The sequence below is a fragment of the Nerophis ophidion genome, linkage group LG27 (assembly GCF_033978795.1).
Source record: "Nerophis ophidion isolate RoL-2023_Sa linkage group LG27, RoL_Noph_v1.0, whole genome shotgun sequence".
Lineage (NCBI taxonomy): Eukaryota > Metazoa > Chordata > Actinopteri > Syngnathiformes > Syngnathidae > Nerophis > Nerophis ophidion.
The window spans coordinates 34,938,986-34,953,938 of NC_084637.1; the positions used below are offsets into that span (position 1 = coordinate 34,938,986).

At 41.3% G+C, this 14,953-nt stretch overlaps 1 protein-coding gene across 9 annotated transcripts in view; it reads left to right on the top strand.

Moving 5' to 3' along the window:
- The first annotated feature begins 970 nt into the window (after positions 1-970).
- raph1b (Ras association (RalGDS/AF-6) and pleckstrin homology domains 1b) overlaps positions 971-14,953 on the top strand; it is a 68,020-nt gene continuing 54,037 nt past the window's right edge. For 5 of the 9 annotated variants that reach the window (XM_061889449.1, XM_061889448.1, XM_061889451.1 and 2 more), the window contains exon 1: positions 971-1,291. The gene's annotated coding sequence lies outside the window, so the exon portion shown is untranslated. The remainder of the gene's footprint in view (positions 1,292-14,953) is intronic. The other 4 variants (XM_061889452.1, XM_061889453.1, XM_061889454.1 and 1 more) reach the window with 2 other exon arrangements.

Genomic DNA, 14,953 nt, shown 5'->3' on the forward strand with positions numbered 1-14,953 from the left:
AATCAGAAACAAAAACAACTTGTTTGGAGGTTGGAAAATACATTTGATTTAAAGATGGATGGATGGATAAAAAAGAAGTTATTGACCTGAAAGAAGCAGTGAGATTATTCCAATCGGATGGGCCTTTGAACTTCAATGACATACAGCCCCCTGCAATGAGGTGGCGACTTGTCACGGGTGTACTCCGCCTTCCGCCGAATGCAGCTGAGATAGGCTCCAGCGACCCCAAAAGGGACAAACGGTAGAAATGGATGGATGGGCATACTGCCCATTTCCTGATGAATATTTGCTTCTGTAAAAATTGATAATTCATGTCTATGAGTATAGGGACCTGTTTACTCAACTAAAAGTTGTTTTAAATATGGTGGAACATGTAAGTCAATACATTTAGAAAAGAAACAAAACCCAATGAAATTGGTGTCTGGAAGTAGGACTAAGCCAATTAACAACCTGGTAGGTGACACAAATGTGAGTTTTGAATGGGCAGCTCAGGACTAATCTGCACAAATGATGTCATAAAATGCCATGCTCCCAAATTTGTGGGAACACACCTCTTCCAACATGACTGTGCACCAGTGCACAAAGCAAAGTCCATAAAGACATGGATGACAGAGTCTGGTGTGGATGAACTTGACTGGCCTGCACAGAGTCCTGACCTGAACCTGATAGAACACCTTTGGGAGGAATTAGAACGGAGACTGAGAGCCAGGCCTTCTCCACCAACATCAGTGTGTGACCTCACCAATGCGCTTTTGGAGGATTGGTGGAAAATTCCTGTAAACACACTCTGCAACCTTGTGGACAGCCTTCCCAGAAGAGTCGAAGCTGTAATAGCTGCAAAAGGTGGACCCACATCATATTGAACCCTAAAAGAACTAAAAGTTCATATGTGAGTCAAGGCAGGTGGCCAAATACTTATGGCAATATAGCGTAGGTAGAAGTGCTCTTGCACAGAATTGACTCGCAGTATCGCCCATTCGTCCTCTGATGTCCGATTATCCTGAAGGCCGTGAAGGCAGCGTGGGTTCTGGGTTGGACAGGAAACGACGGAGACGCACAGCGTGTCTTCTCCGCGGCAAGAATGGGTGTCGGCGTGGAATACATGTCCGTGTAGAAGAGGCTGGGGGTGGGCGTGAAACCATGATGAAGATAGCGGACACTTTTAAGGAGCTATCGCACAACAACCACAGTTGGGCGCACAAAAGCGTTGAGGTGTGAGCCCTCTGCCGCCACTGTGTGATAAATCCCCGCCGGAGGACAAGAGGACCCTCTTTGTCATCACCCTTTCACCGTAAGTACTTTTTTCTTCCCTACTAATGTGTGGTTAATCCCTATTTTCCACTCCTAAAATCCTACAATGTCATTTTTTGAACGTAAGACACAATTCATCCGTCCTTACGCCGCTGACAGTGTCAAAAAGGAGAGGAGGATGTATTTTGACGGTTTTTTTCCTCAAATAACGGTTCTGTTTCTAAAAGGAAGCAATACAAATAAATAAATAAGTAAAAATGTCCAATTGTTTCCATTAAAATGATGTTTGAATGGACTGTGTGAGCCCTCAATGCGGCCATCGAACGACCCCTTTCTTGGGGGGGGGGGTCGCGGTGTTTGGGCCAACTGGAAAAAGGCAGTGTTTTGGTCACTTAAAACAAATGTGTGTTTTTGTTGAGTCGAGAGCATTTAATTGTATAAAATTGACGTTTAGTAGCCAGGTGGTCGCCTTACGGGCATAGTCGTCTCCACCCCGGCTAAGCGAGAGGAGGCCATCAGCTATCAGCTCCTGCTAATGGCCGCTAGTGGTCCAATAAAAAATGTCATTTTATGACTTCAAAATGAGCAAAACAACACATTTATCGTTCATACGGGATTTATCTTTAAGTTGCGTTTAACTCTTGAGCGTCGGTGTCATTTTCTTCCTTTGATGACGTCGACGACAGGGATTGGTTGTCCACAATAGTTAGCATTCATTCAAAGCATTGTTTGCAAGTCTCACAGGAGTAAGGAAGGTTTCAGCCTGCCTTTTAAATGACCCTCTTCATGACTGCTTGGGGGGGTTAAAGGTCATTTGCATGCCATGCCAACGTCTGGCCGGCTCGCAGCCTCTTCAGCCTGCAAACTTGTGTCATTTTTACTGGCAAAGGTCGGTGGTTTGTCTGTGTACAGCTCATACTGAGGTTTCAGCAAAACAAACACAAAATGTTCCACTAACAGCCCACTTGGACTTTTTATTAGTCTGTTTTCACACTTGCTTGTAGTGCAGTACACTGGCCTGGAACAAAAATGAAGAAAGACACTTTTTTTAGCCTCCCAATATCATCATTAATATAATTAAAATACATGTTGATGACACATTGTAGCGGTGGTCGCCTCCAATATCATGGTTACATCATGAAGATGCATGTTGATGACACATTGTAGCGGTGGTCGCCTCCAATATCATGGTTACATCATGAAGATGCATGTTGATGACACATTGTAGCTGTGGTCGCCTCCAATATCATGGTTACATCATGAAGATGCATGTTGATGACACATTGTAGCTGTGGTCGCCTCCAATATCATGGTTACATCATGAAGATGCATGTTGATGACACATTGTAGCTGTGGTCGCCTCCAATATCATGGTTACATCATGAAGATGCATGTTGATGACACATTGTAGCTGTGGTAGGCAAATTTGACAGCGACAAGCAAAAGACCACGGCCTCAACACATTGTAGCATCCAAATCCAATACTTTGTTCTTGGCACTGACCGAATTCCACCTGTCTTACCAAGCACCGATTCAGGTAAAATCCAACGGTCCAATAAATCCAGTTGCATTGAGTGCGAACTCTGCCAAACTACCTCTGGGTATTGTTGTTTTCAGTGCCAACAAATACATCGACTCAAGTAACCCTCCCAACATATTAAGTAAAGCGCCACTTTTCCAAGAGTGTCTTAGCTTGCTGCTAATATACATTGTCTTTGCTATTGACATGCTACTGATTTATATTCCACACCTTCAAATATATTAATGAAAACTACAACTAATATGCATGTTACAATCAAACGGGTAGTGCAGGGGTCGGGAACCTTTTTGGCTGAAAGAGCCATGAAAGCCAGATATTTCAAAATGTATTTCCGTGAGAGCCATATAGGTGGCGACTTGTCCAGGGTGTACACCACCTTCCGCCCTATTGTAGCTGAGATAGGCACCAGCGCCTCCCACGACCCCAAAGGGAATAAGCGGTAGAAAATGAATGAATGGATGGATGGATGGATGAATACAACTAAATGCGTGCATTTTTAAGTAAGACCAACATTTTTTAGTATAATAAGTCTCTTATTCTTTTTAATAAAATTGTTATTTTAAAGTTAACCAATAATAACTATAATACTTCTTACCATTGATGCGACTTCTTGAACAGGTGCGATAGAAAATGGATGGTTGGATTAAAATGCATGAGAATGTTTTAGAATTTCAACGTTATTTTTAACACTGTGATTACCAGCAGTATTATTCATTACTTATCGTGTTAAGCAATGTCAGCTAAGATTTATCTGAGAGCCAGATGCAGTCATCAAAAGAGCCACATCTGGCTCTAGAGCCATAGGTTCCCTACCCCTGGGCTAGTGTGTAATAAGTACAATACTTACAGTATAAATACTCTGTAGGGCGCAACAGACAGCAAAGACTGAAATGACAAACACACCATTGCATAAATTATACACTACTGCCATCTAATGTTTTGGACTTGCAATTGCAACTTAATGTCCATCCATCCATCCATTTTCTACCGCTTATTCCCTTTCAGGGTCGCGGGGGGCGCTGGCGCCTATCTCTGCTACAATCGGGCAGAAGGCGGGGTAGACCCTGGACAAGTCGCCACCTCATCGCAGGGCCAACACAGATAGACAGACAATATTCACACTCACATTCACACACTAGGGCCCATTTTTAGTGTTGCCAATCAACCTATCCCCAGGTGTATGTTTTTGGAGGTGGGAGGGGCCTATCCCCAGGTGTATGTTTTTGGAGGTGGGAGGGGCCTATCCCCAGGTGCATGTCTTTGGAGGTGGGAGGGGCCTATCCCCAGGTGCATGTCCTTGGAGGTGGGAGGAAGCCGGAGTACCCGGAGGGAACCCACGTATTCACGGGGAGAACATGCAAACTCCACACAGAAAGATCCCGAGCCTGGTATTGAACCCAGGACTACTCAGGACCTTCGTATTGTGAGGCAGACGCACTAACCCCTCTACCACCGTGAAGCCCTATCTTGCAAATATGACTCAGAAATAGTAAAACAAGATATAACAACTAGACAGCAGTTATAATAGTCATCTAATTTTAAAATGTTGCAAATAAATGATATTTATCATCAAAAACAATTAATATTTATTAACATACATAAAAGTAGGGAAAATTGGTACCGTTGAGTATCGGTAAGGATTCCCAGATACCGGTTACCCATCTGTAGTCCTTGCTGGTGGTTAACGTCCCTCCACAGTGTAACTGCAAGGACTCTTCGCCTTCATGGCAGCAAATAAACAATGTTTCTACAAACACCACCCCAAGAGAGCAAAACATGCTACACTACACACATGCTAACCACAAGCTAGAGCTTTTGAATGTAAACAAAGCTGGGCAAATGTACACAAATATCTACAGTAACAATACCAAGTTGTATAGAATCAGTTCAATACTGTGTTATTTTTGTTATTGTCTATTAATTTAGTAAATGAGCAACTGGATAAAAAAGGCCTTTAAAACCAAAAATCAAATGATTGAAATCAGAGCCAATAGTAGGTCATAATTAAAAAACGTAATTGATATTTTTACAGCGCCATTCTGTATTTTGGTCTGATTACAATTGTTATGAAAAGGTTCATCATTTTGTAATCTTGAACATTTCAAGTGTCAGCATTGGTATGATCCATTTTGCCGCCTTAACTACTTGGTATTGGATCAATACCCAAATGTGTAATATCGCCTAAAATGAATGTAATTGTAAAGTATCAAACGGAAGAATTTGTTGTCATTACATTTTAACAGAAGTGTAGGAAGAAAAATGTTACAACAGAAAGCACACAAATATGAACAATAAATTAACAAGTACTTGTTTTGAAAAAACAAAACAAAAAAACTACCAGAATTGATGTAATATGAAGCCTTTTTCTAACCCATTTGAAACTGTTATCATTGTTATATACACCAAATAATTTATTGGGATACATATCGTTATAGCAACAGGCTGCAATGTACATCGTGATATAGATCTTAGGCTATATCGCCCATCCCTACTTTGACACTAGATTATAGAAAGAAACATTTTTCATAGCAAGTAACTAATGCAAACACAATAGCACATTTTATAGAGTTTTTATCGTATTCAATTTAGAATTTGCTAATATTTTTGTAAATCTGATCATGTATTAATAAATGTTTGGTATTAAATGCTACTTAGTTGTTTTTTTTAAAGTGACTAGTGCACAGTAACTACTATTGGCTCCTATTTAAATCATTTGGGTATTGCCCTTAAAAACCGTCATGTGTTGAAAGACTCATTGGGCGTTCCATTAACCTCAGAAGTTGGAAGTCGGTGCTGGGAATGATGTCACTGCCGAGTTAAGTGTTTCACTTACAGGGTCGGAAATCAAAATGGCCACATCTACATAAGCTATTCTTGCGCTTGCCTTATCTGAATATAAACAAACATGAGCAACATAAACTGTATGTCAAAGTGTGCACTCCCTCTGCAACCTTCAAACACGATTGATGGGGAGGAAACACAAAGACGGCGGGTGGCGCTATTGCTTGCAATGTTGAACATAATACAGTTATTTTTATTTACACTATGGTAACATTATCATATACAAACATCTGGCAACACATTCTATTTTGCTGATATGGTACGACAAGAACTAGAGAGAAGTGCTAATAATGGATACTATGGTTCAGAGCAGCCATCTTTAAAGCCACCTCGGTGGGTGAGGAGATTTTACGGGTAGGAAATCCGATTTTGGGGGACGTTCCAGTTGAAATTTTAGATTGAGAGCTTGGAAATGTATGTAATACAGATTGTAATAACAAAAACGTCCACAAAATTATTTTGTAATAATTAGAAACAGAACAAAAAAATATCAATCAGACCACAATAGTATGTTTTATATACTGATCCTGTACAAGGACTCGATGGTTTCCACATCTGGCTCCATCATCCCTACTTTACATTGAAGCTTTAGCGGTTAGCTTCCTTATGCTTGTTGTGCGTGTGTAGCATGCTTAGTTACTCCTTTTCCTCTAGTCCACCAGTGATATTAATACTTGATAGATACTTAGTTGATTTTAAGGATTAGTATCTTAGATGCGGCTTCACAGTGTGAAAAGACGTTGCCGCTTGCACTCAAACTTGAGCCGATGGTTTGCATGACACACAGCCTCCTGGAGTTTATGCGACTCCAACTGGTGTGTAACAAGGAAAGGACTCGAAAGGGCGTGTACTGTTGCAATGCATTGTGGGTGCCGGGTAGCCAGTCTTGCAGGACGCACAGTATGTCATACTTGCCAACCTTGAGACCTCCGATTTCGGAGGGTGGGGGGCGTGGTTAGGAGTGGGGCGGGGGGCGTGGCTAAGAGGGGAGGAGTATATTTACAGCTGTTGTAAGAGTGCACTGCACTCTCTAAAAGCCGTAGATGTTATTGTCACATATGCATGATTGATACTTTTATTAGTAGATTGCACACTACACTACATATTCCGTACAATTGACCACTAAATGGTCCATCCATCCATCTTCTTCCGCTTATCCGAGGTCGGGTCGCGGGGGCAGCAGCCTAAGCAGGGAAGCTCAGACTTCCCTCTCCCCGGCCACTTCGTCCAGCTCTTACCGGGGGATCCCAAGGCGTTCCCAGGCTAGCCGGGAGACATAGTCTTCCCAACGTGTCCTGGGTCTTTCCCGTGGCCTCCTACCGGTTTGATGTGCCCTCTAAACACCTCCCTATGGAGGCGTTCGGGTGGCATCCTGACCAGATGCCCGAACCGCCTCATCTGGCTCCTCTCCATGTGGAGGAGCAGCCGCCTTACTTTGAGTCCCTCCCGGATGACAGAGATTCTTACCCTATCTCTAAGGGAGAGACCCAAACTCATTTGGGCCGCTTGTACCCGTGATCTTGTCCTTTCGGTCATGACCCAAAGCTCATGACCATAGGTGAGGATGGGAACATAGATCGACCAGCTCCTTCTTCACCACAACGGTGAACCACTAAATGGTACCACCCCAATAAGTTTTTCAACTTGTTTAAGTCGGAGTCCACGTTAATCAATTCATGGTACAAATATATACTATCAGCATAATACAGTCATCACACAATTCAATCATCATAGTTTATACATTGAATTATTTACATTATTTACAATCCGGGTGCTAGGATGAGGAGCTTTGGTTGATATCAGTACTTCAGTCATCAACAATTGTATCAACAGAGACATGGACATTGAAACAGTGTAAGTGTGACTTAGTAGGATATGTACAGCCAGCAGAGAACATAGTGAGTTCAGATAGCATGAGAACTAGTATATACATTAGAAGTACATTTGATTATTTACATTAGGTTATTTACAATCCGGGGAGATGGGATGTGAATGAAGGAGGGTATTAGTAAAGGATTGACGTTGCCTGGAGGTGTTGTGGTGCATGTACAGTAGATGGCAGTATTGTCCTGTTTAAGAGTGTCACAACATTGCTGTTTAGGGCAGATGAACTGGTTTACTGTAGACGAAAATGTGACCGCTGTTGTTGTGTGTTGTTACCGCGCTGGGAGGACGTTAATGAGACTGCCTAACAATAAACCCACATAAGAAACCAAGAACTCGCCCTCGATCGTTCTACAGTTATAACGTTATTGAGCAGACACGCTGTTTATATTGTGGGAAAGCGGACGTGAAAACAGGCTGTCCTCACTCAGGTCCGCATGGAGCTGGAGGGTGCGTGGCCTCTAGCTCCGCCTGAATTTCGGGAGAAAATTTGTCCCGGGAGCTTTTCGAGAGAGGCGCTGAATTTCGGGAGTCTCCCGGAAAATCTGGGAGGTTTGGCAAGTATGCAGTATGTTTTGTTTACATTGCTGTATTGTACCTGCGGTGATGGAGAGCGATAAAGGGGCCGCACCCGGACAAACTGTACCCTATTCCAAAGGCACATAATATACCACTTTCATCTGTAATGTGTTTGAGATGGAGTGATGGTACCCAGTCTCATTTCCTAAACAATAATCCCCTTTTTACTCTTAAATACTTTTGATCACTGTGCTACTTCTCCGGAAACAGTGCTCATTCATTTTTGTGCTTACCCGAGACAGTAAACAGACAGCATGATTTTTTTCCAAAATACTGTACGTTGTTTGTCTATCTGCTTGGCTAACGCTAACAGCCTACTAAATGCTACGTGTGAAACTCAATAAACATGCTTTGATTCAAATTTACCAGCCTGGAAGTGCCGTGAACACATCAACATGTACCAGATGATGACATTAAAAGTCATGTTTGATCGTATCACAGCTGCTATCCAGGCTATTTGCCCTCGCTTTATGAACTTCATAACCCGACTTTAATAGGCTTTGCTTTCACGCTGGAAATGAGAAAAGTCTCATCAAATCCTTTTTTTCCATTCCGTGATCATGACCACGATTATGGCAATTAACGATGCTGCACGTTTGCACCATGTTTTGAACTTGTTAAAGAGAAAAAAAAATGAAACAGTCTAGTAAGCAGCCATGTAAGTATGGGATTTAGAGTCCAGCAAGACCCACAATGCAATGTGTTGCCACGTCACACTTTCAAGCACTGTATGGAAATTCTGTCTCCCTAAGCGTGTACTCATTTTGTAGAAATCTTTCACAAGAGTACAATCTTTAGCCATGGAAACACTTGGACACAACTGTGGTAAAGATTGGTTAGGCTCATTGAGCCCATATCCTGGTTATGCAATCTCTAATGACATCTCTAAGCCTTGTTCACACTGTAGGTCAATTCCAATTTTCTTCCCATAGGTCTCCTGTTTTGAATTTTTTTGTCCATGTGAACAGAGCGATTCTACATTTTTTAAATCAACCCAGGCCTCTTTCCTATGTGTAACGACAAGTTCCATAATTTGTCGCCAAAATAGACAGTTGCAAAATAAATTGATGAGAAATGTGCATAAAACGGACAAAAATAATGTTTTCGAAACTCCCGCCAATGTTCCACGTCTCCCGTCTCTGACTGTTCACCCACACGCTCTTCGAGGCAGACATCCAAGGAAATGTGCTTCAAACTGCGAAAGCCAAAAAGGATTGTCCTCTTCCTTCTTAATTTTCTACGCTCAACAATTCCGTTCAAAAAATATTCATTCAATTGCACAAAATCCTTAAAATTTCCAGAAATGCGTCACGACTGAGATGGACTAGAATCAAAGACATGTTTACTTGAACAAACTTGAAAAGTCTAACAGATGACTCTTCATTCAAAGTTAAAGTTAGAAATTGGCTTGGGAGCAATCAAAGCTGCTCACACGGTCACTGAGGTGGCCATTTTGTTTGACATGTCAACTTTATATTTATTATATTTATGCATGAGAACATGCTGTGAGGTGTGTGTTAAAATCATGGTTGTTTTTACAAATGACAGATGTGAACCAAAGCATGTATTGTCTGTGTAATGATGTAAAGGAGGTGTGGTTGTATTGTATAATGTGTCATTGAAAGGACATTTTATGACTTTTCTTTATTTGATTACATGTCATAGTATAATTTTATTGCATGATTTTTGTGTTACTTAAATTTGGGACTGCAGATGGAAATGAGCTATTTAGCTATAATCTGGTGCAGAACATATCTGTCTTTGAGCTTAATGTCTCTGTGCTTTGTCCCTTCAAATAAAGACTTAAACTAAACTTCCGCAAACACGGCAGCACGTGTGACGTCATGATGTCATGTCTGCATGCGGGTCACACTGCCTTCACATTAGACGTCGCGTTTTTTGTAATGTGAACGATGAGATAAAAAGATGGGATTCGACCAAAAAAAATGAACTGGATATCCTACCCTGCAGTGTGAATGTAGCCTAATGGTAATGCTTCTCTGGATTCATAGCCCTATTGCAGTGAAAATAAACCCACATAAAAAGTAGGAGTACACACATGCTGGACCTAACGGGATCACGCCAAACATTTTGTCTGCAGACTAGGCACCCTGAGGGTCCTCAGGTTTCGGCTGTAAGCTAGCTCAGCCATAAAAAGCACAGTCATGGATTACATTTCCAGCCACGGAGGTGAAACATGTTGGAAGGGAGTTAGTCATTTTACTGCTCCTGTTTAAAAGCACATGTGAGGAATGCTTCAACGTCAAAGGAAAAGCTTGCTATCGCCGTCAGCATCTCCAAACAGACAAAACATGTTTTTCTCATTCAGCATCCTTTTGCTGAAAGAAAGAAGGCAGCTTTTTCTGCATTTGATCTGTTTGCTGCATTCTTATGTTGCCTGATTATTGTGGGTCAAAGTTGAGCAAATGGGAATAACAGCTGTCAAATAGATTTCAAGCTTGAGTAAATGACCTGGTGAGACTGAAACGAATGTTGAAGCATATTCCTGCTTTGTTTGCTTGCATCCCGTGCGTGCTTGTCTGTACGCACTCCAGCTCTGTCGCGTGAGGCCTGTGCGTGTCCAAGCAAACACCCACCCGTTTGTCCCTGGGCACAAACTTCCCCACACAAAAGGTCTCAAGCAGTGTATATTACCCTAGGTTGTATTTCAGCTAGGGGGTGTAGGTGAGCAAAGGACAGCGAGGGGCGGATGTTGCTTCAAACGCCGACTTCACCTGCAGGCGAAAGTGTAACTTGAGTTAACTCGGCGATGGAGAGCTTCATAGGCTCACCTCCTAGTGGTGTGTGTGTGTCTGCTAAGGAGAACCACCACTTGTACGTGTTGCCTGGGTGTGTGCCCTCCTGACTCACGGGCATGGTCACCAGCTTGTATTGGGCCTTGTTCTGCTAACATTTTGCTGACCTTTGGCAGCAGCCGCCTTTGGGATGTGGAAACAAAGACGAATGGCGAGTCGGCCCATATGTAGCCTTAAAAACCGCTCCTGCTTCAGAAATCGTGTTGCTTTTTCTCTTGGCCTTTACGTACTTTATCAAGACCGTTTATCAGCACCTGCTGTGACGCTAAATCAGCTGCTTAGAGGCTTGTGGTGACCTTTGTTTGCTTCAAGAATGGTGATGATAAAAAATAAACTTACACAATAGGCCAAGAAATTGGGAAACACCTTAATGGGGAATTGCACTTGTTTTGTAATTTTGCCTAAAATTTACAAACCTTGTGTGAGACAAAGACATATGTTTTTCTTCTTTTTATGTACTCTAACTTGTAAATAAATGCTAGCAAAAGTCAGCTAACAATAGAGGTACTGGGAGTTCCTTTATTCTGCCTATAAAGTGCTCTAAAAACATCCAAAGGCCTCCATCGTTTTATACACACACTGTAAGTATGTATGTAATGTCTCAACAGGCACATTCATAATAACATGTAATATTTACATATTTTTTTGTCATTTTAAGCATTATAATTTCACAGATGCATCACGTTTGCTTTTCCCTTAACAGCAACTACTACTACTAATCATGAGCGCCAATAACAATCTCTTTTGGGACAACTGTTGATCCGCAACCTTATATTTGTAGCCTATATAGTAAGAGGATGAGCTACAAGTGGCTGGGGAGAGGGAAGTCTTGGCTTCTCTGCTTAGGCTGCTGCCCCCACGAGCCGACCTTGGATAAGCACAGGAAAATGGATGGATGGAGGGAGCTACAAGTTTTAGAAGCTGTGTGCTAAACAAATCCATCTTTTGTGTGGATTACTAAGCATCATGCAGCAAATTGCTAAAGACCAAACAAAAACTATTAACATAATAAAACAATCATTTACTGCACAATGGGATGCCGACTGATGGGATGTTTGTATCTTCCCGTGTAAATGAAGAATTACTCATAATCCTTAGGGAGATTTAATTTAAAAAAGTGCTGCAAATGAGCATCTTTTTGTGTCATCTGCGGGTCTAAATTGGATGTTATGGCCACAACGTTCTACTATCCAGGTGAGGGGCATGATTTATAATCTAGAATTAACTTTCACCAACTCAGAGGCAATGCAGCAGGCAGCAGTTGTCAATAGCTGCAAAGGCTAGTTTGCTCACCTTGATCACGGCGCACCTTAAAGTGATTTGTCTGCTTTGACTCTTATAATTACAATACCGTTAAAACTTGGTTAATATTCAGGTCACAAGCTATAAATTGAGTATTGTTGGTGATTTTTGGGAGTTTTTTTCAGAAGGCTTTATAGGTGCAATAGTGTACTCCCATTAGCCACATTGTTAGCAACTTCAAACTTGCTGTATTTTACAACTTGGAATGCATTAAAACAAGAAACCTAAGTGTTCTAGTCTTACATAGGCTTTGTGAATATGCACATTTCCCAAAAGAGTAATAAATGAACAAAATCCTTAAATATTTTGTTCAAATATCACTGGACAACTTTGAGTATTATTTCATAACTGTACCAATAACTGATTTAAGTACAGATTGCTGATGTAAGGCTTTCTTCTTTTAAACATATTTTCTTAGCACCGTCCGAGCGGATGTTCCCATAGCTAGGAATGGAACAACCATGGTTAACGTGACCAAAATGATCTTGGTTATCATTATTGTCGCGGTATTGTTGAATGTTCTCAAAGTATTAATACACACACTGAAATATCTTGACCAAGTTATATTTTTAAATAACTAAAATCAAAATAACTTACATTAACCACTATTTTGCCTGTTTTGTGTTTTTAATGCTTCACTGATAATGTTTCTGTCTTAGTGTTTTATTTGTTTTAATGGCTTTAAGGGCGGGGCAACAAGCACTTTTTGTGTCGTTCTCACCAGTTCTAGGTTCTAAATTGCTGTCAAGGTACCCCAACTTTTCGGATTATATCGCCAGCTATATTTAAGTAGATAGGCATGATTTATGATCTACAATAAACCTACAGCAGACTTGGGTTAATTAAGGGCCGGGGGCCACATGAGGCCCTTTAAGATTTTTAATCTGGCCTGCTGGACATTCTCAAATTATTGTTTTAGATCTTCAAGATGGAAAGTGTAGCTGCCATTATGATGTGCACTCATGTTTTCTAATGACCGGAAGTCTTGAACTATACTAAGTATTTCAATGGTTGGAATCTGCGCTTTTGCATGATATACTAGTTACTATGGTAATCTAATTAGTTACTATGGTCATCTAATTAATTACTAGGGTAATGTACGTCACAGCATCTCAGACAGAGTGTTTCCAGAGGGGCCCGCCTGAAACGTGGGTGTCAGGGACAGATGTGAAAGGAGATTTTTTACAACAAAGTTCTAAAGCTTAGTGATATATTAGATCATAGTTGGGTTTATTTTTACCTTTCGCGTTTATATTTCGCTGTGTTTGTTGCATTTTTCTTGTGTTTCGCTTGATTGTAAAATATGTGGATGGAGAGGGTGTGTGCTGTTCTTATGCTGTCAATATTCAGTGTTTTATCCTTCATAGTTAAAGTTGTAAATCCCCCATTCTTTATTTTCATGTACATTCTGGGTGTCATTCAATAAATTTAAAATTCCATTCTGTTTTTTAAGGTGGTCAGTCATAATATTTTAAGCTTTCAATCAGACATTATTGTGAGGTTTTGTCTTCGTGTTCCTAAAAATAGATATACCAGCTCCCAGATATACCAGCCCCCAGACACATTTTTTCTCTAAATTTGGCCCCCGAGTCAAAATAATTGCCCAGGCCTGCCCTACAGGGAGCAGACCACTCTGATGTAACCAGAGGCACACACAGAAGTGATCACATCGACACTATAAATAATACATGGTTAATATTCAAGTCACAAATGTAAATGGGAGTATTGTTGGCACTTTTTGAATGGTTACTTATCGTATTTTATGGGCGGAGTAGTGGGGCTCTCATTGGCTCTGCTGTAAGCAGACTTTATTTCATGTTTATTTAATTAGAATGCATTGTAAGAAAATCCCTCCATCATGTCTTTCATAATGATTGTGAATGATAGGCAACATTCCAAAAAAGTGCACTTCCCCTTTAAGTAACACATCCATGCATGTATCCATTTTCTACCACTTTTCCCTTCCGGGATCGTGGGGAGCTGTGGCATATCCCAGCTGCACTCAGGCGGAAGGCAGGGTTCACCCTGGACAAGACGCCACCAAGATCACAATTTTAAATTTTTGTGTGCAGTCCTAGTAGACAGTGTGGAAACATCAAAAGTTTCTTTTTTTCCTGTCTTGGCTTAGCATCCCCCGTCCACAGCTGCACCGGTGATGAGAGCAGACACAAGGAGGGCATCCTCATCTCCACTCAGTCATGGTCTTGGTGCAGACACACTCAGGCGAAGAAATACTGCCAGCCATGACCTACAATAGGCTCTCACAAAGTTTTGCTTGACTTCATGCACAAACCGAAAACTTCCAGAAAATCTTTTAAAATCAATCCAAATGTCTCGTTCAGTCGTCGTGCGGTAGAAGGCGTCAAACTGCAGCAGCAGGAGGCAGCGTGCAGGAAAAAAAGTATTTCAAGTTTTCACAAATATAAATAGATTGCAACAGAAAATTGTGCGCAAAGAGCTGAGTTGACAAAAAGGTAGCAGAGCAAAAACATTTGTACAAAACAGTTATGTATCATTCAAATTTGTATTTATGTAGAACTTAATCCTAAACCCAAACGACATCCTCTGTTGTGATCCCACATCAGGTCAAAAAAAACAACAACTGAATGGGCACAATGAGAAACCTTGAAAGGGACCGCAGATATTGAACCCCCACCTCCCGGGTGACCAGTGCAAAGGATGGGGTGCGGATGCAGTTAATAGGGTTAGAGTCCAGTGGAATAGTGAGGCCAGCAGAGTC